Genomic DNA, 26,434 nt, shown 5'->3' on the forward strand with positions numbered 1-26,434 from the left:
CTCACAAAGGCTGAAGTTGATACTAGTAGTCAGTAGGGGGCATCTGTACCTCACTTTCACATGGGTGTACTTGCATCAAGGTTTGCTGAATTGGAAAATTGGCCAGGAAACCTTTACCAATGTTCCTCTCCTGACCCAGGTCAGCTCAGAATACTTGCAGCTGATGTACAATCAATCAGGATGAAACTAATTAACTCAGCACAGCCTAGAAAGTGTACCTGAGATTTGCAGGTTTTGCAGCTAATTTTTGCTGTAACCAGCTGAGCTCTTAGTGAAGACATCAACATCGAGGGCCGAAGGGCCTGTTCTGTGCTGTACTGTTCTATGTTCTATGTTCTATGAAGTTTGCATTGTTCTTTTTTTAAAAACATGAACTGTGGACTAGTCAAAGAAAAATAGCGAGACCAACAAAACACTAGAGGAAAGACTAAATAACAGGAGTGGTGAAATCATCAGTGAGTTATGATGATTTCAAATGTATTATAAGTGGTGGCTTTCATATGGCCCTATATAATTTATTATTATCAACAATATAGCAATGACTGCATGGAATAAAATTTCACTCTTACTCTCTCTGCTCAGCTCAGTGTGAAAACTGTAAGTATGACTAAGCCTGACCTCAGGCAACTAATTGCCTGACAACTATGAAATTCGATTATGGGCTGGCTGGTTGCTAGTTTTGGCCACCACCTCCGCAAAAAATCACAGCCTTATTGCGGAAGAGTGGTAACAATTAAAAAGCACATTGAGACTGATTTCTGCATCTACCAGTTATTCCGCAGTATGGCAACTGAGCCATCCTATTATAGGGGGTGGGAATAATCCACAGGCATCCTTCGTCTTTGAAAAGAAAAGTCTGCTGGCGTTCAGTGAAATCTGTGAACATTTTTCCTCAGCCACATATATAACTACTCCATATGTTTACAATCATGACAGGCACGTCTGAATTGTGAATATTGTGAATACTTTTGCTCAGTGAACAAGCAGGGGATAAATTAAGATATTATTGAAAACAATCCACATCTGATCCTGCATTGCATTTCTTTATAATTTAGGCTCTGCAAACTAAAATGGATTTTATGGAATGGTAAAATGTTACAGACCTGGCACCTTGTGGAGATCCACCAGTCGGTGCAATATACACACAAAAATACATTCATAAACTTATTGTTATTTGTTAAAATTCATGACATAGGACTATCTTGCGACTAGTGGGATACTACTGATGTTTTAGAATGTGAAATGTGCTAGGATTCAATATTCCATGCACAATTATATTTGCGACTGCAACAGTGCCCAAGTCATGAATTGTGACCCCAGTGGGGGTGCATGATGAGATTTTGGGGTCGCATGGTCTGAGGTGGAATGGCCTCTGTGGAGTGATCCAAGGGAACGCTTTCACTTTGTTAGAAGTTTCTCTCCCCAGCGTGCTCAATGGCCGGGATGGTTATCACAAGATCTGCTGAAGCTAGCCTCCATTTTGTTACCTTGCGTTTGATCCAGCAGAACTGATTATGCATGCTGAAGCCACTTGTCCTCCCTGCGGCTCGCCCACTGCCTCCCCTGCCCCTGGAAAAGCAGGCACTCAGGAGGGAGGCCACAAGGTTTCATACCATGGAGAGGGCAGAGGAATTCTCTCTCAGTCACCGGGATCAATTCGGCCAGCGTTCAAATCCTTCAAAACATTTCTCCTCTTCTCCCTCCCCCCCCCCCCCCCCCACACAACCCCCCAGCCACCCCCCTCCACTCTCAACTCCCCATCCTTCACTCTGGGATCATGTCAGTTTAATAAAACCTCTGGCGTGGCGAGGGGACCTGTTGGAATACTTGACCCTCGAGAAGGTTACGTTTGGACTGAGGGGAAGCTCGGAGGGGTTCTACAAGTCACGGGCACTACTTATTATGCACTTTCAAGAACTGGATAACATCGAACATTAGTTGGGGGGGGGGGGGGTGGGGGGGGTGCGGGGGGAGGGGGGCTATGTATGTTGAAGATGGCTATGGGTAATCACGGATTCCTTTTTTTTTCTTTGTCATTTGTTTATATTAACATGCGGGCTGATGTCTGGGCATGGTGGGAGGATGGGATCGTTGTTACTGTTATGGGGTTTGAAATATTTGTTTGTTGGTTATTGATTGTTGTTGGGTGTAAATTCGGGAGAAAAATTGTGAAAAAGGAGAATAAAAATATTTTTTAAAAAAAATAAAACAACAGAAGGTGCTTCGCAGGAGAATTATAAAGCAAAATTAAACATAAAGCCATATAAGGAGCTACTATTTGTTCCAAGAGTTCTGCTTTAAGGAGTACCTTGTTGGAAGAAAAGGGAGATAAAGAGTCAGAGATTTAGATAGGAAATTCTTGGACTTAGGAAACAGACCAGTGTTTCCCATGTGACCTGACAATGCTACTCAAGGGCAGTGCAGTGAACGCTGCTGGATTAAACTCAAGGCAGCAACATGGAGGCTGGCTCCAGTAGGAGCAGGGCAGCACGGTAGCATGGTGGTTAGCATAAATGCTTCACAGCTCCAGGGTCCCAGGTTCGATTCCCGGCTGGGTCACTGTCTGTGCAGAGTCTGCACGTCCTCCCCGTGTGTGCGTGGGTTTCCTCCGGGTGCTCCGGCTTCCTCCCACAGTCCAAAGATGTGCGGGTTAGGTGTAAGGTTAAGGGGGGGGGGGGGTTGTTGGGTTACGGGTATAGGGTGGATACGTGGGTTTGAGTAGGGTGATCATTGCTCGGCACAACATTGAGGGCCGAAGGGCCTGTTCTGTGCTGTACTGTTCTATGTTCTATGTTCTATGTTCTATGTTCACATGATAACCAGCCGGAATCCTACAGCAGAGCATGCCAGAGAGATGTAGTCCTCTCTACGTGGCCCAATGCAAAAGTTCCATTAGGTTGCTCCACAATCACCATTACGATCTCAGACCTTGCGACCCCACTCGGTTTGGGGGCCCCTGACTTGGACAGCTGAAGTCAAGGGCGCCAATGCTGGAGCTATTAAAGACGGGTACCTCATGAGGCCTGATTAGATGAGTGCAGATAGCTCAGAGGGCTGTGAAGCTAGAGGAGATAACAGATATAGGGTGAGTGGGCAGGTGGGGGTGGTTGATGACGGAGAGATTTGAAAACAAGGATCAATCATATTTTAAAATTCCTATCCCCACCAAAAACACTCCAGTAGCTCAGTGGTGGTAACTACCTGGCACTAACTACGGTAGCAATTCGGCCTGACTGAAATGTCCGACAGAGCCCCCATCTGCAATAACCATAGGTTCACGCTGGCACTCACTGACGCCACCTTTAAAAGGTGGAGACAGGACAGGGGTCGCTAACAGTCAGGGATCTATACACTGACGGTAGGATCACAACACTGGACGAACTGACGGAGAGATTCCAGCTAGCAAAGGGCAACCAAGCCAGGTACATGCAGCTGAAAACCCTGCTACGGAAGGAGGCAAGGACGTACCCGTGACCACCACGACAGACTGATAGAGAGGGCCAACATCGAACTGGACGCGACGAGGAGGAAATGAGAGGAAGACTTGGGGTTCGAAATAGGGAAGGGACTCTGGACCAAAGCACTACATAGGGTCAACTCCGCCTCCACGTGCGCAACTAAAAGTGGTACACAGAGCCCACTTAACAAGAACTCGAATGAGTAGACTCTTCCCGGAGATAGAGGACTAAGGAGGCCCGGCCAACCACGCCCACATGTTCTAAAGCTGCAGACTGGTTGTCCAATCAATGGGAATTTCTCCAAATGGAGAAAACTAAATTCGCCGTCCGTGGGTCGGAAGATGGCTTCCTCAAAACATGGGCGCCATTCACCAGCCCTGAGGGGACTTGAGGGGAGAGAATAATAGAGGGGAACCAGAAAGGAGAAAAGAGGGGGGAACACAAACTGGGGGGAGAGCGCAGGGGAAGATAACGGCCACAACAAACACAGCGAGGTGAAAGAGAGAAAGAAAGAACAGGAAGAAGGAACGACCTATGGCCGAAGCTGATGCATACGGACGGAAATTTTAAAAACGACCAAGAGATGTAAATAGCATCAGGGGCACCATCCAGGTGCCTCTTCCACTCTGTTTTGTTCTGTAAAAGAAAGAGAAGAAAGGGGGGGAAAGACCCCCTTTTCTGTTACGTTATATGTTTTTTACTTCCTTTGTCATTTGTTTTTCTGTGTGCATATTTGTAAATATATCATGTACAAAACCCAATAAATGCATTGAAAAAAAAATCATATTTAAGAATATTTTAAAATGTTACAAAATAGAAATTGTTAGTATTGATACTAAACTATTCTCAGGTAGCACTACCTTGCTTATAATCCTGTTTCTTAATTCACAATGTATTCTATTATCATCTAAGGTAAGAAGTAAAGCTTGGAATCAGTAACTAGTGGTAGAATTAGAATCAAGATATTTCTGCTTGTCGTTTACAAGACACGGCTATCAATTTTATGTAATGTGATTATTTTTTCAGTCAAATTGGGACATGGCTCCTCATCTGTACAGCCGTAGAATAAAACGTTCTGTACTGGTAGAAACTTGAAACCAGCAAATTGCTAAAAATATATTCTATCATGATGAGTTTGACACACTTCATGAAAAGAATGAGTACGTCAGACTCCATCCAAGGAAGGTCACTTGCACGTATCAAGCTAAATGCCACACCATTGTCCTTCAGACATTTACCCTTGGATTTCTGTATTAAAATGCAGTTCACCTGCAAAAAGGTGAATGATAAGGCATTGTACAAAATGACTGCTCATTTAAATTTTCTTCTGCTAGTTACAGATTGGATGACAGCCACTTCCATCCAACAAATTACAGGAAAATTACCCTGAGATGCAATGTCCTCGGGGGGTTGCACTTCATGTAAAATTTTCAAGTTATTGTTAGTTTTCTCAGGAAGGGAGAGTTGCTCGGGTTTTGTGGTAAGATTAACAGTAAGGCTAACACCATTATTTTGAAGTAAATTGGAAAACAATTTCTGATGTCGACACATGCACAGTTAAACACAACAATTCTGACGTTGCTGTTGAAGACACCCCAATCCTCCACAAGCTGCACTGTATTGGTGCCTCACCAACAGACATGGCGTTTAAATCTGTGTAGGGGTGTGATGTTGCTGTACGCACTCACTAAACACCCAAGAATGTCTTTGGACTAGTGTATTCAGGTGTTTTTCATAGAATTTTACAATTTACAGTGCAGAAAGAGGCCATTTGGCCTATTGAGTCGGCACCGGCCCTTGGAAAGAGCACCCCACTTAAGACAACTCCTCCACCCTATTCCCGTAATCCTACCTAACCTTTTGGACACTAAGGGGCAATTTAGCATGGCCAATCCACCTAACCTGCACATGGCATGGCAAATCTTATTAACCCCAAACGACCTCTCTGGCACTGAAATTTTAAATTCAGATGTGGAGTCGCTTCCCTTCAGATTTTGGGGAGAATTAATGAAGATCTTCACTCTGTAGTCTATATTAGTGTTCTTCAAAGTCGGGGGCGCGACCCGAGTTTGGGTCGCGGGCAGGTCGCGGAGCCGTTGTCCGCGGCGCTCCCGATCGCGCAAATCCCCGCGCAGCAGCCGGCTTTTCATAACTACCTTTTCATGCAAGCGGCCTTTAAAATGGCTGCGAACATGTAAAAAAAATTTGGCCACATTGTGCATGCGTGTACGATCATCGGCGTGAATGTGCAAAACTATGCGCATGTGTGCCAATGATCGGGCGCGCATGCGCAGTGCGGCCGCTATTATTTAAACGGTCTCAACTTAATCGCTCACTTGTGCATGCACAATTTATCATTGCACTTCATTATTCCTTGATTACCTGGAGTAAATTTAAAAGGTGCAATGAAGTTTATGTAGTTTAAGTAGTTTATGTGTGTAATGTTCCTGTCTCCATCTATATTAGAATAAAAGGAATGCAAATCATGATTAGTCATACTCATTCTTGCACACTCCTTTTTCACAATGGTATTTCCATGCTCATCTGTGCACTGTTCCTCTGTAACCGTTTTTTATTCATTTATTTTATTAGTTTATTTATTTATTTTTTCATTTTATTTTTTTTACAAGTTTTGGGTGGGTTTATTCATTTATTTTATTAATTTGATTTTTTTTTCATTTATTTTATTCTTTTGTTTTACAAGTTCAGGGGGGGGGTTTATTTAATAAAAGTTTACGGAAGAAATGCAGAACTTTGGACAGATGGAGACTCCATACTTTACGACACCGGAAGGCTTCACCTTCATCCAACAGGTTCCATTGCAGGAGCGTGTACGAGGGCCAAAGGGATCCAAAACCATTTCCTCCATTTTTATCAGCAGCAAACAAGGTAAGAGAAAATGGTGGGTCGCTCAGGTCGGCCGGCGTGGGTCACAAAGGTCAGCCGGTGTTGGTCGCGAAGGTTGGCCGGTTGGGTCCCGAAGGTCGGCCGGGTTGGGTCCCAAAGATTGGCTGGTTGGTAAAAATGGGTCCCCGGAAAAAAGTTTGAAGGACACTGGTCTATATTATACCTCTTTCTCTAATCTTGGCCTGGACTCTTCGTTCTGGTGCCTGGGGCTGGTCAGGATTTACATTGTGTGTGTGGGGGGGGGGGGGGGGGGGGGGAGAAGTTGGCCTGCCGCCACACCATTTTTCCTTCAAAATATTGGCCAGATACTAGGATTCTGATGGAATGTGGCGAGCTCTCCTCTATGCATAAATTAGCACTGTGAAGGAGAGAGCCCGCACCTGGGCGCCACTCCCAGTGCCAGCGGAGAATTGCTGCCGGTCTCCGCTGACACTGGGAGTGGCGCCCAGGTGCGGGCTCTCTCCTTCACAGTGCTAATTTATGCATAGAGGAGAGCTCGCCACATTCCATCGGAATCCTAGTATCTGGCCAATATTTTGAGGGAAAAATGGTGTGGCGGCAGGCCAACTTCTCCCCCCCCCCCCCCCCCACACACACAATGTAAATCCTGACCAGCCCCAGCACCCCCTGCTGACAAGAAGGGGCATCCTCTGCCCCCACCAGGGGAATAACTGGTCAACCCCACCCCCCCCACAGCATACAGGCATGAAGGTAACCCAACATCCCTAACAACCCCCTAAACTCCCATCAGACCCCCATCTGACCCCCTTTAGAGACCCTAACAGAGACCCCCAACAGAGACCCCCATTAGACCCCATCAGAGATGTCCAACCGAGATCCCCCCCTATCAAAACCGGCATCAGAAACCTCTACAGAGACCCCAATTAGTCACTTCTGTCTGAAAGTTGAAGAGTAGTTCAGGCTGTGAAAAATCACTGCATTTTCACTTACCCTTCCCTAATATCTGCTGCCTCTGACAAAAGCGTTTAAAACGGCAGCCAGCTGTTACACATGTTAGAGGTTTCCTCAACAGCCAAGTACACTTCAAAGGGCTCAAATCCCTTGACAGCCTTTGAAATGCAAATCTTCCATTCAGTTTCACACAGGAATAAATTGCATTAACCAGTCATTGGTAGTATTATCACTCCAGAGACAGGTGGTTGGTTGATTGTTGATCTATCTTTCCCTTCACGCTTGAATGCATCTCAAGTACCACGCTTTCATGCTGACCAGTATGTTTATAAACACTCTTGCACAGCAGAAAGCACTTAGCTGCCTGTTTGGAGGATTTCCCACTGTAGGTTTGGTGCGGGCGAAGGGGGGGGGGGGGGTGATGGAGTTGTATTCTCCCATTGGCACAGGGAAGGTAGCACACTGAGAATTGCGCCGAGGATATGGAGCATTGTAACGGCAAACCCATTTTTCTCTCGAAGCTCCATTCTCCACCCGATCTAGAATCCCGATACTGCAATTGGGTAATGGAGAGTCCCGTCCTTCCCCCCCCATTTTTCTTTCTGTAAAACCTTTGAGCATCTTTAAACATAGTGAATGATGAGTGTCATTGCATGGCCATTGATCACATAATTCAAGTGATCGTATTTACCTTGATTTATCAAAGCAGCTGTAGTGAATGAAAAGACCACTTTATGGCATTACTGTATTTGGTAATCTCTTGGAATATACATTTTCTTACGTATCCACCTACCAAGATGGTGAGCACCTCCATTAACAAGGACAACGTCTATTTTATGAATATTCATACATGTGATACCAAATATCATTTAATGTTCACTTATCCGGGACCTATTCATCGTCACTAAGTCAGAGCTAGGCAAGTCTTTACGGAAGAGTTTTTTTAAAATTTAAAGTACCCAATTCTTCTTTTCCCAGTCAAGGGGCAATTTAGCATGGTCAATTCACCTACCCTCCACATCTTTGGGTTGTGGAGGCGAAACCCACGCAGACATAGGGAGAATGTGCAAACTCCACACGGACAGTGACCTAGGTTTTGATAGAAGAGTTGATTGACGACTGTCTGGAACCACATTATCTGTGGGTGTTTATTCCTTTCAACCATGAACTGAACCACCCTCGGTCTCAGACTGGAATGCATAGAACATAGAACATAGAACAGTACAGCACAGAACAGGCCCTTCGGCCCTCAATGTTGTGCCGAGCCATAATCACCCTACTCAAACCCACATATCCACCCTATACCCGTAACCCAACAACCCCCCCCCCCCCTTCATCTTACTTTTATTAGGACACTACGGGCAATTTAGCATGGCCAATCCACCTAACCCGCACATCTTTGGACTGTGGGAGGAAACCGGAGCACCCGGAGGAAACCCACGCACACAGGGGGAGGACGTGCAGACTCCACACAGACAGTGACCCAGCCGGGAATCGAACCTGGGACCCTGGAGCTGTGAAGCATTTATGCTAACCACCATGCTACCCTGCTGACCTATAACAGAGGGCCACTTACCAGCTGTCAAACATGGACATGAACTCAAGGTATTTTACATTGCCTTGGGCATCAAGTGGTATCCGTTCCTTCAGATAAATCACTTCATCCTCGGACATGTTAATACCAAACCTTGTGGGATCAACAAAAAAAAAACAGAATCAGAGAAGAACCATAGCCCTGCAATATTAAACACAAGGCACAACCTCACCTTCTTTAGAAAAAGTTAAATTCAGTAGAATACTGCAAAGGGTGAAAGTAGTTTACAAGCCCAGTGTGTTACCATCTGGTTCAGAATATCACCATTGAATTACTTCTCTTACATGTGCACTAAGAAAATGTATAAAAAGATTACCTCATTCTACAATATTCCAGAATAGTTTGGGTTTACACGGAAAAGATCTTTTTGTTTCAATATAATGTGAAAAATATCATAGCCGTAGAATCCCTACAGTGCAGAAGGAGGTTATTTGGCCGCATGAGTCTGCACTGACCCTTCGAAAGAGCACTCCACCTAGGCCCAATCCCCTGCCATCACCTTGTAATCCCATAACCCCACCTAGCCAGCACAACTTTCAACACTAATTTAGCTGTCTTAGCCCACTGTGCTAAACCAACCCCTCGACACATATATGTGTAGAAATAACAATTCAGGGAATCTGTCGTATAAATGTTAATTGATATTGTTGCACTAATGAAGTAAAGAGGGGTATTATGTATCTGGGAATACATTCTTGTTGGTTCTGCATCATGTGATGTGCAGTGACATTAGCAGAGTGTTTGTGGGGTCACCGCCTTGATTGTATGACCAACACCATTAATAAACCTCTCATTGTGTTTAACAAGGATCCAGCGTGTGGGCACGTCCATTACCTTTTCCCTTTGCGGCGACAAAGAAATAGAACATTTTATATAAATAAATAAGACTTGTCATGCCATTAAAAATATACGCCTGAATACACTAGTTTAAAAACTTTCTTGTGTGTTTAGTGAGTGTGCAGGAACTGCATGCCCTTACATAAATTTCAACACCATTGTCTATTGGTGAGGTATCAGAAACGTGGAGCTTGCTGAAAACAAAATGCTGCATTGCTAAATAGGGTACCAGAAATTTCATATCACAATTGGTTGCCTGCATTGTCTATTATCTTCCAAAGACTGTGAATCATCCATAAGAGAATTTTTAAAGATGTACCTGCTTTTTAGGATTGCCCAGAATGCCTGTTGGCTGATCACATCTCGTTTCAGTTTGTCAATTTTACTGCAAATCAAGATAATACCAAAATGTTATCTGTTTATAATCATGCACGTTGCATGAAATTAAACTTGCCATGGTCCCTGAGGGCCAGAGGTTGCTCCCCCCACCCTTTTGAGATGGAGCTGACTGTTGGTGATTTAACCGAGGATCACCACACCTCAGACGAGTGGCAAGGTTCAGGAGGCCTCAGCAGTTACGGGAATTGGACCCATGTGGTTGGTGTTCTGCATCATGAAGCAGCCGTCCAGCTAACTGAGCTAACCAACTGAGCTGTTATGTGTGCTTCTAATGAATAATGCTTTTAATTATCTCAAGACTGAGCTAATCCAATTCTCTGCTGGCTGATCTCCCATCTTCTATTCTCTCTGCCTCTCTACCACTTTTAGAATGATCCTAAAAACATACTGCTTTGGTCCAAGCCTTTGGTTAGTATTCCTGGAGTGTTGATTTGACAGAGGATTCAATCTGTTGCTTGAAATGTTGCGCTGACCTACCAATCGGAGGAACAGTAGCTCTGCAGCACCACTGAGAGTGGCCCCTCCACTGAGTCTGCAAGGAGAACGAGAGAGTGCCTCCATTTTGAGGTTCATTTACAGGGGAGGAAAGCACTTCATTTTTCTGCTGGGGTCAAGCAGTCAGGCCACGGTATTCCATTGAGGAAACCTCTCCCGTGGTGATGTCGAGAACGCCGTTGCCGCCAGTGATCCCTCCTTGCTTAGGCGCTGGAGCCTCCCCCACTGAGAGGTTGCAGAAGGGCTGCCTCTATGCAGCTAGTGACCTCCCCAATGTCGCAGGGGCTGCTCTGCTCTTCCGCCACCTTAAATGCCGCTAGACCAAGGAGACAACCCTCAATTGGGCCTTTTAATCTGGTCGTCCACTAGCTTCCAGTCAGCGAGCAACTGAGCCACTTATGCTTGTGTCACTGGGAAACGTCACCAGAGACAGTAGTGCATGGACGAGCTTTCCCAGCGTGGCTCCCTGGCATATTACTGGGCACCACCCCCGCCCCTCCCCCACTTCAAAAGTTACTAATTCATGTTCCAGGTACAATTTGTTTTTTCTCATCACTTCATAATAATCAGCTATGTAAAATTGAATGTATCACTTACTGGAAATTTCCTAAGAGGGAAAGGAACTCATTATGCAAGAGTTCCATTAGTTTTGCCTCTATAGCTGTTACTGAGGATTGGGAGCAAAAGCTTCTGACTTTGTTAAATCTGTGTTGGACAATAAAGAACTATTAAAAACATTGAAGACAGAAGTCATTTTATAATAAAGGAATACTGCATTATTTCTATAGCTCAAACAATTCCTAAGGCACCAGTTCACCACCACAGATACTAAACAAAGAAATTATTCATGAAAAGGCGCTTGCTGCTGTATGACATTGTCATCAGCTACCTCACCTGTGATTGTCATCAGTTATGATTCTGTGAGGCACTCCGTTTCCACTTCTATCTTGAAAATTGTGAAGAAATTCCATGTAGCTTATACGTGCCGCATCTTCCTGAAGACCACAACGTACGAGGAATGTATTCAGCTGGTCTTCTTTAAGTCGAAGGTTGTACTTTTTAAGGACGCGTAAAAAGTTTTCTCTGGTTACCTTCACGTGAAATAAAATCCCAGAAGCGGGTTACCTGGGTTTAAGTGCTGACACAAGGTTCATGTGAACATGGAAACATAGAAAACAGGAGCAAGAGTAGGCCTCGAGCCTGCTGTCCAATTTAATAAAACTGGCTGATCTGATAGTAACCCCAAATCAGCATTCTGCCTACCCCTGATGACCCATCACCCCCCTTGCTTACCAAGAATCTATACATCTCTGCCGTAAAAATATTCAAAGACTCCACCTTCTCAGGAAGAGAGTTCCAAAGACTCACCGCCCTCGTGAGAAAAAAATTTCACTTCATCTCCGTTTCAATGGGCGGCCCCTTATTTGCAAACAGTTCTATATTTTCCCACAAGAGGAAAGGTCCTCTCCACATCCATCCCTCAGGATCTTATAGATTACAATCAAGTCACCTGTTACTCGTCTAAAAGCCAGCGGATGCAAGTTTAGCCTGTCCAATCTTTCCACATAAAACAATCCTCCCATTCCAGGTATTAGTCTGGTAAACCTTCTCCGAACTGATTCCAACCCATTTACACCCTTCCTTAAATAAGGAGACCAATACTGTACACAATACTCCAAATGTGATTCCCCTCGTAATAAATGATAACGGTGTATTGACCTTCCTAATTTCTTGCTGTATCTAGGGACAACAAGGTAGAACTTACTTTCATTAATTGGTGAATAGGCTTACTGAGGTGACTGGCAATATGTTTCTAACCAGTTAGTATCAACATTTATCGTTGTAATGTACAGTTCCTCCCCCTGGCCTATTTCACATTTTTTGAATGTATATTTGTATTGGATTTTTTAATTTTTTACAAATATTGCAACAAAGCAAAGGAAAGTGATTAGCAATGCAAAACAGGTGTAGTACAGAACAAGAATTATAGAAATATAGGAACAAACAAGACAGAAGAAATTTAGCATAATATACTTAAGGAACTAGTGCTCCAGTTTTGATACCTAATCAATCCAAAAAGAGGTTAATAACAGATTGAGGGGGAAAGAAGGTTAATGTCATCTAAATACTAAAGGATAAAAGATCAGGGCACTCATCTTCATGTATTGCGAGATCAAGACAATCAATACATTGAACAAACCACTCCAATACCTTCATGGAAAGCTCACAGGAGCAGGTCAGACAAGGTGGAACCTATAAATATCATATCGGGGTCCCAAGTGGAATACATCAGATTTAAAATGGATCACAGATGTCAGAAATTCCATAGGAATACATCCCATAACTAATTTATGCCAGTTTTGAATTGAAGGACGTTTGTCACTAATCCAGGATCATAGGATATTCTTACGAGCGGCAAAAGTGAGACTATTGTAGAGCCTCTTTTCATTAGCATCAGTAATCTTCCCATCTGGAAGACCCAGAATTAGGAATATAGGATTAAGTTCTAAGGCTCTGTCAAAGATCTTTTACAGCTCTTTGACTACACCAGACAAAGAGAATTGAATCCGAACACAGGCTCATATGCAGTGTATATAATCACATTGACTACCAGGCACTTTAGGCACATCAGGGATATAACAGGCTCAACCCTGAATCTAAGACTAGGTGTGAAATGTAAGTGATGCAGTATCTTAAATTGAGTCTCCTTCATTTTATTGTAAACAATAATTTTACAATCCCACAAACTAACCCATGTTTCATCATCAATAGGGCGGCACAGTAGCTCAGTGGTTAGCGCTGTTCGTTCACAGCTCCGAGTTCCCAGGTTTGATTCCCGGCTTGGGTCACTCTCTGTGCGGAATCTGCACATTCTCCTTGTGTCTGTGTGCGTTTCCTCCAGGTGCTCCGGTTTCCTTCCACAGTCCAAAGATGTTCAGGTTAGGTGGATTGGACATGCTAAATTGCCCTTAGTGTCCAAAAAGGTTAGGTGGGGTTACAGGGCAGGGTGGAGGTGTGGACTAAAGTAAGGTACTCTGTCCAAGGGCCGGGGCAGATTCCGTGGGCCAAATGGCCTCTCTCTGCACTGTAAATTCTGTGATTCTGTGAATGTTAATTGCCGAGCCTTTTCGCAAGGCTGCAGAATACCCAATGTACTAACGCAGGATCTGGAATTAGCGTTTTAGGCTCCACAGAGTTCAGTATTTTTTCCACCAGGGAAATAGAAGGGTTAACACGTACGGTTGTCTTATTAAGGATAAGATCTCTAAGCTGTAAATATTTTTTTTAAAGAATGTCTCAGAATGACAAATTGGTGGCATAGCTGCTCAAAGTATGACAAGGAAGCATCTCTGAACATGTCTCCTAGACCAGAAATGCTTCTATCCATGCATCAAATGGTCCATAAGTAGCACTGGGAGAGATCATGGACAGCATTAGCTCCATGCAGGCGGGGAAGGCGCCGGGACCGGACGGATTCCCGGCGGACTTCTACAAAAAATTTGCGACAGCGCTGGCCCCGCACATGCGGGAGATGTTCACAGACTCGCTAGCTAGGGGCACGTTGCCACCCACGTTAGCACAGGCCTCAATCTCGCTGATACCTAAGAAAGACAAAGACCCAACGGAATGTGGGTCATACAGACCCATATCTCTGCTGAACGCAGACGCCAAAATACTGGCCAAAATCCTAGCCAAAAGGCTAGAAGACTGTGTACCTGAGGTGGTCACAGAGGACCAGACGGGCTTTGTCAAAGGTAGACAGCTGACCGCGAACATCAGGCGCCTGCTGAACGTGATAATGACCCCCTCCGGGGAGAGAACACAAGAGGTGTTCGTCTCCCTGGACGCAGAAAAGGCCTTTGACAGAGTCGAATGGAAATACCTCATAGAGGTACTGGAGCGGTTCGGGCTTGGAACAGGGTTCACCGCTTGGGTAAAGCTCCTGTACAACGCTCCCATGGCGAGTGTACAGACCAACAATACCAACTCCCAATACTTCCAGCTGCACAGGGGCACCAGACAAGGATGCCCACTGTCCCCGCTGCTGTTCGCACTAGCAATCGAACCGCTAGCAATCGCGCTCAGGGCAGCAAAAAATTGGAGGGGGATCCGAAGGGGAGGTAGAGAGCACAGAGTCTCACTCTATGCGGATGATCTGCTCCTCTATATCTCGGACCCACAAAGCAGCATGGACGGAATCATCGCGCTCCTGAAAGAGTTTGGAGCCTTCTCGGGCTACAAACTCAACATGAGCAAAAGTGAGATCTTCCCATTACACCCGCAAGGGAGGGGGGGGCAGCACTAAAGGGGCTGCCGTTCAAACAAGCCCGACATAAATTCCGCTACCTGGGGATCCAAATAGCCCATGACTGGAAAGGGATCCACAAATGGAACCTCACCAGCCTGACGGAGGAAGTTAAAAAGGACCTGCAAAGATGGAACACACTCCCGCTCTCCCTCGCGGGGAGAGTTCAGACGATCAAAATGAACGTACTGCCCAGGTTCCTCTTCCTGTTTAGATCCATTCCGATCTACATCCCCAAGGCCTTTTTCAAAGCGCTGGACAAACTCATCATGGCGTTCGTATGGGGGGGTAAAAATGCTAGGATCCCAAAGAAGGTCTTACAAAAAACAAAAACCAGGGGAGGGTTAGCCCTCCCGAATCTACAATTCTACCACTGGGCAGCAACAGCCGAGCGAGTAAGGGGATGGATCCAGGAGCCAGAAGCTGAGTGGGTGCGTGCGGAGGAGGCCTCCTGCATGGGAACCTCCCTCCGGGCCCTCGCCACGGCAGCACTCCCATCCCCACCCAAAAAACACTCCAGCAGCCCAGTGGTGACAGCCACCCTCCAATCCTGGAACCAACTGCGGCAGCAACTTGGCCTGACCAAAATGTCGAACAGGGCTCCCATCTGCAACAACCATAGGTTCAAACCAGCACTGACCGACGCCACCTTCAAAAGGTGGAGGCAGGACGGGGGGACACTGACAGTCAGGGACCTGTACACGGACGACAGGATCGCAACACTGGACGAACTGACAGAGAAATTTCAGCTAGCTGGGGGGAACGAGCTACGGTACCTGCAGCTCAAAAACTTCCTACGAAAGGAGACAAGGACGTACCCACAACCGCCACGACAGACACTACTGGAAGACCTACTGGACGCAAGTATCCTAGAGAAAGGGAACTGTAGTGACATGTATGACCGACTGGTAGATAGGGACGACACCGTACTGGACGCAACAAGGAGGAAATGGGAGGACGACCTGGGGATGGAGATCGGGTGGGGACTCTGGAGCGAAGCACTGCATAGGGTCAACTCCACCTCCACGTGCGCAAGGCTCAGCCTGACGCAACTAAAAGTGGTACATAGAGCCCACTTAACAAGAACCCGTATGAGTAGGTTCTTCCCGGAGGTGGAAGACAGATGTGAACGGTGCCAAAGAGGCCCGGCCAACCACGCCCACATGTTCTGGTCCTGCCCCAGACTCGTGGAGTACTGGACAGCCTTCTTCGAGGTAATGTCCAAAGTGGTGGGAGTGAGGGTGGAGCCATGCCCGATAGTGGCGGTCTTCGGGGTTTCAGAACAGCCAGATCTATTCCTGGGGAGGAGGGCGGATGCCCTTGCCTTTGCCTCCCTGATCGCCCGCCGTAGAATCCTGTTTGGCTGGCGGTCAGCAGCACCGCCCAGAGCTGCGGACTGGCTGTCCGACCTCTCGGAATCTCTCCAAATGGAGAAAATCAAATTTGCCATCCGAGGGTCGGACGACGGCTTCCACAGAACGTGGGAGCCATTCATGCGACTGTTCCGGGACCTATTTGTGGCCAATGTACAAGAGGAAGAATAGTCGGGGGAAGGTAGCGGGGGGGGGGGGGGGGGCTACAGGTTCGTTACGGGGGTTCGATGGCTAGCTAAGGCCCAAAACCAAGCTAAATAAACATGTTGGGGGGGGGGGGGGGGGGGGGGGGGGGGGCGCAGTTACTACTACGAAGATGCTTACCTGTAAATATGTGTGTTAATTTTTGCGTGTTTGTTTTTGTTTGTTTTTTTTTTCTCTCTCCTAACAATTTGTAATTTGTTCAATATAAAATACGAAAACTGAATAAAAACATTTATAAAAAAAAAAAAAAAATGGTCCATAAGACACAACGGGAAGTCTGGGATGCCCAAGATGGGAGAGAAGGTGGAAATCAGTTTAGATCTCCCTTCTAATTGGTGGACCAATCTCCACGCTCTAAGAATATTAATACCAATAGGATTATGACATTTAGCGGTACCAGCCTTAATGTCTTCATAAAACAACAAGACCTTCAGAGGGCCAGCCTCGATGTTGAACCAAATGGAGGCATGGTTCTCCCTAACCAAATCCCTTATGAAGCTGAGGTGAGAAGCCAATTGATACAGCCTGATGTTTGGGATGTCCAGACCCCTTGGCCCCGGGAGCTGGAGCTTAGTAAACTTCAGGTGGTAAATGGGGAGGATGGATGTGAGATTTTGGGGATGGGAAAAGAGAGGGCTGAAGGAGGTGGAAGATTTGTTCTTGGAGGAGGGGTTCACAAGTTTGGAGGAGTTGAAGGAAAAGTATGGGTTTCCGCGTGAGAAGGGTTTTCGTTATATGTAGGTGCGGGACTTTTCTAGAAAGGTGTTTCCGGTAGTGCCTACCTCATCGTTGTTGGAGGAGGTGCTGCCGGTAATGGGGTTGGAGGGTAGGGTCGTCTCGGCGATTTATGGAAGGATTTTGGAGAAGAATAAGGTGTCTATGGGGGGGTTACGGCTAAGTGGGAGGAGGAGTTGGGGATGGTGCTGGGGGAGGGACTGTGGTGTGACGTGCTGCAGAGGGTGAATGCCTCAAACTCGTTTGCGAGGCTGGGTTGATACAGTTGAAGGTGGTGCACAGGGCGCATTTAACAAAGCCAAGGATGAGCCAGCTGTTTGAGAGTAGAGGATACTTGTGAAATGCCTGGGACGGGCCCGGCTAATCACGTGCACGTGTTCTTGTCCTGCCCGAAGTTGGAGAAATTTTTGGGGTCATTTTTCAGCATCATGTCGGCAATCCTGCATGGGCATTTGGAGCTGGGTCCCCTGGGGGGCATCTTTGGGGTGTCGGGCCTGCCGGAGTTGCAGACGGGAGTGGGGCAGATGTTTTTACCTTTGCCTCGTTGACCACTCGCAGGTTGGGGTGGAGGTCAGCTTCTCCACCCTTTGCCTCAGCGTGGCTGGGGGGTCTAGTGGAGTTCTTACTTTTTGAGAAGGTGAAATTTGCCCTAAGGGGGGCAAATGAGGGGCACCACAAGAGATGGGGTTTGACTATTTTGCATTTCGGAGAGCTAGTTACCGTCAACTGTTAGGGGGGTGGGTTTGGGGGGGGGAGGGATTGGGGGGTTGGTGCAGGGTTATTTGTAGTTGGGGGTGTAATATTTTTGTTTTGTTTTGTAAAATGTTAAAATGCTAAAAATTGGAATAAAAGTACTTTTCAAAAAAAAATAAACTTAAGGTGAGGTTTCTTCTTATTCCAGATAAACAAACTGATCATTCCATTAATCTCCTTTAAAACTCTAGCTGACAGCAATATTGACAATGTAGCAATCTAGGCAAGACATTCATTTTAATCAAGCCAATCCTGCCCAGCCATGAAACTGACAAGGGTGACCAACAAGTCAAGTCCCACTTAACAGAAGCGATCGGCGAGGAAAACTGGCCCATACAGTTGCCTCAACAGGGGGCAATCGTGACACCCAGGCACTTAAACCCGAACAGAGACCACCTAAAGGGGAAATTAGCAAGGGGGAGAGGTCTTACCCCTCAGCTCTCCCACCGCTTTGCCTTTGATTTTGTAAAATTGATTTTATAACCGAGTATGCACTAAATCTATCCACCAGACTAATGATAGCGGGAATCGAGATGTCCATCTTCCACACTGTTGTGCATTGTAACCAATGCCCTTCTGTATAGTATGTCATGTGATACGTGGTGACATCAGAGGCACTTGGGTGGTTTCCCTCTCTTTCATCGAGTAAGCAAACAACACCTCAGTAGTAAACTCTGACAACTGGTTAGTAACCTAGAGTGTGGCAACCTAGTTATCCTTTATCTCTACTGTGATGTAAAAGAAAAAACCTTAAAACAAACAGCACATCATCTACATAAGACGTAACCTTACACTACTTATCCCCGCACTCCAGCCCCGATAGGCTGGGGTCCCCATACAGCCAACCTCTACTGTTGGAGCCTCAGGACAAACTCCTTGTGCACTTTTGCAAAGATACAATCAGCGCTGCATACTACTGAGGAGTGAGTGTCCTCTCCACAGACTGGTGGTGAACTGATCGCCTTAAGTTCTACTTTTCAAATACTACTGAGAACAATGCCATTGACACCATGCATTTCTCTGAAATAAACTGAACAATGGGCCAGACATTATACAGATGTTTTGCTCCAGTGTGTTGGGCTGCACCCCAACAAAGGACACTAGTAACACCAGAGCAAAGGATACTAGTAGCACCATTATAGCAATTCCCCAAGGTTCCTTTGACAGCATCATCCAAACCTCCTCTAGAAGGACAAGAGCAGCAGATACCTGGGAACACCACCACTTGCACCTCCCCCTCCAAGTCACTCACTGTCCTGACTTGAAAATATATCATCGTTCCTTCACTGCCGCTGGGTCAAAATTCCTGAAACTCCCTCCCTTACAGCACTGTGGGTGTACCTACACCACATGGACTGCAGCAGTTCATGAAGACAGCTCGCCAGCACCTTCTCCACGCAGTTAGCAATGGGCAATAAATGCTGGCCTAATCAACAATGTCCATAATCCCATGAGTGAATATTTTAAAATTATATCATTACCACGACTCCACTCACCAGACTCATTGACTCTGTGGCCTGTCAAAGCTAAATCAGTAAATTAGTGTTTAATATCTGGAAGTGTATTTACATTGTGGATTAATTATACTGGGAACTGAGTTAAGGCTCCACAGAATTATTTACTGTTAAAACTGTATCCCTTCAGTCTAGGCTGGATTCCAGCCCAGTTTCCATTGTGTCACTCAATCCCTTAAATTGGCAAATAAATATTCTCTTTTTAAAATTGAATTTTCTTTAAATAACGGCAAAAGTGTACTGTCTTCATAAAAAAATTATATCACACATAAATCATAAGACAATGAGTTCCAAGACATACCATATGCTTTCAAGAAACTAAAAAAAAACGTTTACCAAGCACTATTATCAAGATAGTGCCCCTTAATTGTTTCCAACATATAACTCTATGAAGCTATTCTATTAAGTCGACAGTCTGTTCCAAACGTTACTTGAAAATTGGCACATTTCCCAAAGAACTGAATAGGAGCCTGGACAAAAGCAAACTTGTTTCGCACACTGGAATATTGAAGTCTTTTAGCTCCTCCTCCCCCATACTGACGTACAGAATTCCTCCTGACGGGAACAGCCAAACACGAAATTCGCCTGAGAATAGAATGTCACTTTGAGCTTTACCAACATTTAGTGTCAATAGGGCCAAAGAACACTAAGTTACCTTTCCAGAATTGTCTTGGTCATAGTAATAGAAGTCAGCCAGCATGCACTTGAAACCCTCCCTGAACTTTTCCTTTAACCAGTTTTCTATGTCCAATGTCAGCTTTCTCTCCGTGTCTGCTTTGGTTTGGTTTCTTCCTGGGGATCCTGCATTTGAATGTGAAAGGTTATCCACTAATGTAAAAGGAAACAAATTAAACTGGGGAAGGAAATCAAATGCCTTGAATTTGACACATTCATCAGTTCATATTGAAATCTATGTGCAGCCCGTGTACCTTTAATTAAGCCATAATTTCTAACCGACGGAAAATGTACGGCAGGTTATTAATTGGTACTGGTTTTAGTTACTTGTTTATGGGTTCGATGACAAATGAAGGAATGCTCATTTCACTTTATTTTGGATTTTACATCAAGCGAAGCTCCCAGTCTCCAAGTTCCCATATGTGCTCTTACACATACTCACAACCAAAAAGTGTGTTCCGATTTTGTGGTACGTGAGTGTGATTTTACAATGTGCATTTTTGTTGCTTCTAATCATCATTTGGAGATTTTAGGGGAGACTTTACCTTCCTCTGCCTGCCAGAAACTGAGCAGCAACAAAATTCAAATGGAGATGATGATCTTTCTGCTCCATTCTCTGGGTGCCACATTTCCCGTGCCCTTCCACTGGGTGTGGGGACACCTTCATGCATCAGGTAGAAGCTTAATTTATCTATCCAAATCGGAATTCTTTGGCATACATACGACTCCAATGCTATTTTAACTGTCTGCTGAGCAGTGGACACTTTGACAGAATGGTAGAAGAGTTCAAGTTGTCTTCTTGAAGTCAGGAAGAGCAGGGGCAGTCCTCCAGGTTCAACAAGATTAATGTGAGCCTCAGCCATCTTGGGCCTCCCCCAGTTCCAATTCCAAAACCCCCTCCTCACGAGCCTATCTTTTTCCCACCCTGGAGCTGGAAAACAGCCTCAGGACACCCATCTGCTGCCTGCAGCTCATTGCATACGCGTCACCCTCAAAATATACTGGGCACTATAGAGCAGCCAGCCACCGCATTCCACCAGTCACCGGTTTAATGCTTACAAGATATCCTGTAGTCTCATGAAGGATAGAGAAAGCATTCATACATACTTGGCTGATCTTCTGGTAATTGGAATCTGGTTATTTTGCCAAGCGCTGGCGGAACTGATCCCCATCCTTCCCTGTTATCACTTTTAGTTTGGAAGTTCAATGCCCTCATTAAGCTGTCCGCTTTAATAATCCCAAGATCATGTGGGTCGTACCTAGAGATGGTATGAATAAAGAACAGAGGAACTCAGAAGAGGTTTAACATTGGAAAGGAGACACAAATGAATTGTGTGTGAAATCAAAGTACGGGAGTTAAATTCCTGGATAACTCTGGTGGGGACGGCCTGCTTTCTTTTCGAAAGAATCGTAGCTTTAACCAGTTGAACAGCTAATGTAAAGTCACGTTTAAACATTCTCATCGTGAAAGAATAATACTCGTTGGGGGCAAGACCTCTCCTTTGAACAGGTTTTCCATAGATCAGCCATGGGTAATGTCTACAAACAATATCTACAAACTCACTGAGGCTGCTCCTGAACAAATAAACTATGATCAAGCATTAGCCATGAAGTGAATGGCTTTAGAGTCCTGGATCCCATCGCCAATCCACTGTACAATCACATCAAGCTTTTGTGAAAAACTTCTAAAACATTCCACAAATATTGTGGGTGACTAATGTCTGTATTTTCACTGATGTTTTCAATTGACCGATTAAGTGCAGAACTGCACTGAAGTATCTGAAGGTACACTTACATCCGTACTTACTGATCCAAGACTGTTGCTGGATTTGGTTTCAGCCAAATACTCCCTTGTTTACACTGCCTGCTCCTAGAATTCCTCTGCCTTGGAGAAAACTCTGGTGATGCTTGCCCAAACACTAGGGAAAACGCAGCACACTTAAATGTTCAGAAAGTACAGGTGCAAGCCTCCACATTCTCCAAGCGTTTGAAGTGAAGCAACTCAGGATGCCTTTAAAAAGTGGGAACAATGTCTAACAGATATCCTTAGTAAACCAGGCTTGATAAAACATTGGACTTATAAGGATGAACGGCTTCTATCCAAGGCTCAGAATGGAATCTTACTGTGGCTTTTACATTGTTATAATGCAGTTCCTAAGAAAACCCCTTTGCAGTGAAGTCAATATTCACAGGAACATCAGAGCAGGAGTGGGTTATTCAGCCCAATGAGCCTGCTCTGCCATGGAATGGGATCTTGGCTGGTCATCCACCTTTTCCCCACACTATCCCCATCTCCCTTTACACCATTGATATTGAGAAATCTATCGCTCTCCACTTTAAACATACTCCATGCTGAACTTCCACAGCCCTCTGCGACTGTTAATTCCAAAGCTTCACCACTACTGAGTAAAAGAAAGCCTCCTCTTCTCATTAGTAAGTGGTTTCCCCCTTGTTTTGAGATTCTCTCCCCTGCTTCAGGACTCCCCAAACCAGGGGAAGCATCTTACTTGCATCTACCCTGTCTGTTCCTGGAAGTATTTTGTAGGTTTCAATACGATCACCTCTCAATCTTTGAAACTCTATAGAATACCGGTCCAGATTCCCCAATTTCTTTTCACAATTCTGCCATCCAGGGAACAAGTTATGTGAACCATCCTTGCACTTCCTCCATGGCAATAATATCCTTCCCAAGTTAAGGAGACTAAACCTCCAGGTGCGTTCTTGTCGGTGTTGTCTTGGGTGGTGTCTGTGTCACATTTGTGGTACCGATTTTGCCCCATGCTTCAATTTGAAAAGGTTGTTAATGCTGGCTGTGGCAGCGTCTGCTAAAGGCTGCAGTGTCAGAAGATCATGATGAAAATGAAATGAAAATCGCTTATTGTCACGAGTAGGCTTCAATGAAGTTACTGTGAAAAGCCCCTAGTCGCCACATTCCGGCGCCTGTCCGGGGAGGCTGGTACGGGAATCGAACCGTGCTGCTGGCCTGCTTGGTCCGCTTTAAAAGCCAGCGATTTAGCCAAGTGAGCTAAACCAGCCCCTGATGTTGGTCAGTGTGTAACGCTGACTTGTCAGGAGCCAGTCCGACCTCAACGCTGAAGTTAACACCCTCGAATAATCCCACACAACGGAACATGTGTTCAGAAAGCCGGCCGAACCTCCCACCGGTGCTTTTTGAAGGGATCATCAGCAATTTTCAGGTTAGTTGCTGGCTGATTTCTACTGGCAGTTGCTGAGTTAGTAAAAGTCCTTGAAAGTTTGTACTGCAAAGTAAAGTTCACAGGAAATGGTATTGCACGTGGTGACAACCTTGGTTCTTACTTCAAAGTTGCTGTTCAGACCACTTGCCCTCAGTCATGAGTTTCCCTGCTTTTCCTCTCCTCGCCCTGCAGCATGACAGGGAAAAGGAGTAGAGGTGACCAAAAAATTACAAGCTGCTAGAAGAGGGAGGAGGAGTAGTGGGGGGAAGGGCTCACAGCAGGAGGATGATTCACCCAGGGCAAGGGAGCAATTCTGTTACTACTGTACTATCAGCACAGAGCTGCCACAAAAACCCAGAGAATAGCTACTGACCTACGACAGATATCCGTTGAACACATGGTTTATGATTCTGCACAACCCATGGTCAACATATAACATGAGCCATGAAATGTCACCGTGCAGGGCATTGGTGTGTTTAAACAACACTTTTGTAGCCTGGACTGTTCTACAGCAGTCTGAGGTACTTGGCAGATCATGTGTCACAAAATTTGTCCAGATCTCTGCATCATCCAGGTACAGCCTTTGCTGTCAGGAGGACAGCAAATGAGCTGAGGAGAAGGAGATGAAATAAAAGGAGGGGGTGGAGGAAGCAACCAACATAATCCTTTTCTGGCTGGACTGTCTGTGATCAGCTACGCGGACCATCCCCACCCACCCACCCACCCCCCCAGTAGGCTCCGCTCAGATTGAGAGCCCAGAGTCCGAGCCTCTTCATTTTCATGCACTTCTGTGCATTGCCCTCCCCACCTTTGAACCTGATTCAAATGAGATCTTGAGGACCAAGCAGGTTCTGCTTTTGCTTCAAAGTTAAGCGAACGTGGCATGTGTCGGGAAGGTCGTCCAGTGTGGGTTGCAAATGTCAGCCGATGTGGGTCACAAAGGTCGGCTGGCATGGGCCGCATAGGTCGGCTGGCATGGGCTGCAAAGGTCGGCTGACGTGGGTCACAAAGGTCGGCCGGCATGGATCGTGAAAGTCGACCTCCGTGGGTCACGAAGATCGGCCAGCATGGGTCGGGATGGTTGGCCAGCGGGGGTTGTGAAGGTCAGCTGGTATGGGCCCTGAAAGTCGGCCGGTGTGGGCCCTGAAGGTCGACCGGCATAGGTCCTGAAGGGCGGTCGGCATGGGTCCTGAAGATCAACCGACGTGGGTCCTGAAGGTCAACCTGCATCGGTCCTGAAGTTCAGCCAGCGTGGGTCCGAAAGGTCAGCCAGTTGGCAAAAGCAGATCCTGAGAAAAAAATGTTTGAAAAACACTGCTCTAGAAGGCCTCCTGGTCCCCTGTGGATAGAGGATCTCTCTCCTCGTCTCCACCTCCTGTACCGTGGTTTCCAGTGCTGCAAAGAGAAGCTTGAGGTCTTCTCTCTATCATGTAATGCTATTTGTTTGTATTAACGAGGTCAAATTAACTCTTAGAATGATGTCCAGTACCCACTACAGTCAAAATATACCTCCCCTTTAAGAGGTGCAAGCTGCCTTTAACCATTGCAGCTTTGCATGAACTCAAGCGACCCTCTCATGGTTTTGTTCAGGCATACAGCGAATCAACAGCAAGCTTCGTTCTGGCTGCAAACACATAAATGGCCTGAATCTTTTGTAATGCCTGCATCGAAACTAATGGCCACAGGTCAATCGTGCATCGTAATCCTAAACCTGTTTGAGTTTGTTCCCTTGATTTGCAATATCAAAGTTTTTTAAAAATGAAACAGGTATTCAAACATATTGCTGTGGCGTTCCTTTGCTGACTACCCTAATGGAGATATTAGCCTGGTTATTTTTAATGTGCTGATTCCTCCACTGAAATGTCAGACAAAGAAACATCATCAGCCTGCTAATATCACCAGCAATAATTCCTGGGCTTTAATCACATTGGAGGGAAGAACTAGACAAGTCCTGTAGATTGTAATCATATTATTACACCATTTGTACAAATCACTTCATTATTAGTATTGCAGTCATTAATAATATTCTCAACCTTTTCAACAGTTTTCTGAATTCCTCCTGTTCCATTTCTATTCCGAGTTGATGCAAAACATTTTGAAATGTGATCGGAAGCATTCTGCCATTATCCACCTGCGTAAAAAGATCTCTCAGTTCCAATGGCCTGGAATTAAGGCAAAATAGTGTTATGAAAATTTACACATTTACACATGAAATAAAGATTTTCTTTAAAATAAAGCAAAATGGGACAGGGTGTTGAAACACGCGACAAACTGAGATGGCGGAATACAGGTTTGGCCTTGTGTTACTGCTGAGTTTCCATTCTGAGCCACACTGTGGCCCAGAGTCCTGATGCATTGGAAAGAGAATAATTGTAATTATAATAATAATCTTTTTTGTCACAAGTAGGCTTACATTAACACTGCGGTGAAATTACTGTGAAAAGCCCCTTGTCGTCATATTCTGGTGTCTGGTACACTGAGGAAGAATTCAGAATGTCCAATTCACCTAACAAGCACGTCTTTCGGGACTTGTAGGAGAAAACCGGGGCACCCGGAGGAAACCCACCCAGACATGGGGAGAACGTGCAGACTCCGCACAGACAGTGATCCAAGCCGGGAATCGAACCTGGGACCCTAGCGCTGTGAAGCCATAGTGCTATATAGCCATAGAAGCCATAGCCACTATGCTACCGTGCTGCCCACATGGTACAGTCCCCATCACAAATGACCTAACTATCAGCTAAATGCTAGCATTAACAATGGCCTTTAAGTTGCCCAGCATCTTCTCAGCTTCAGAAATGCAAGGCTTAGAACTTCTACAGAGCTGTCAATGGATGTAAATTATTGCATTTGCAACATTTTTGACATAATACAAGCAACCTTCCATTTGTTCATGAAAGTATGATTCAGTTGACTCACAGACAATCATTGCAGGCTCAAGACACTGTTTCTGTTCAGTTATTCCACAGCTTCCAATAAAATCATGACCACCTGAAAACCTGAATTTAACTGAGCCTAGCAGTTTTTGCAGGAGCATCGATAAGCTGAGCTGACGGCTCAGGACACCAAGGCAGG

The sequence above is a fragment of the Scyliorhinus canicula genome, chromosome 16 (assembly GCF_902713615.1).
Source record: "Scyliorhinus canicula chromosome 16, sScyCan1.1, whole genome shotgun sequence".
NCBI classification, from domain to species: domain Eukaryota; kingdom Metazoa; phylum Chordata; class Chondrichthyes; order Carcharhiniformes; family Scyliorhinidae; genus Scyliorhinus; species Scyliorhinus canicula.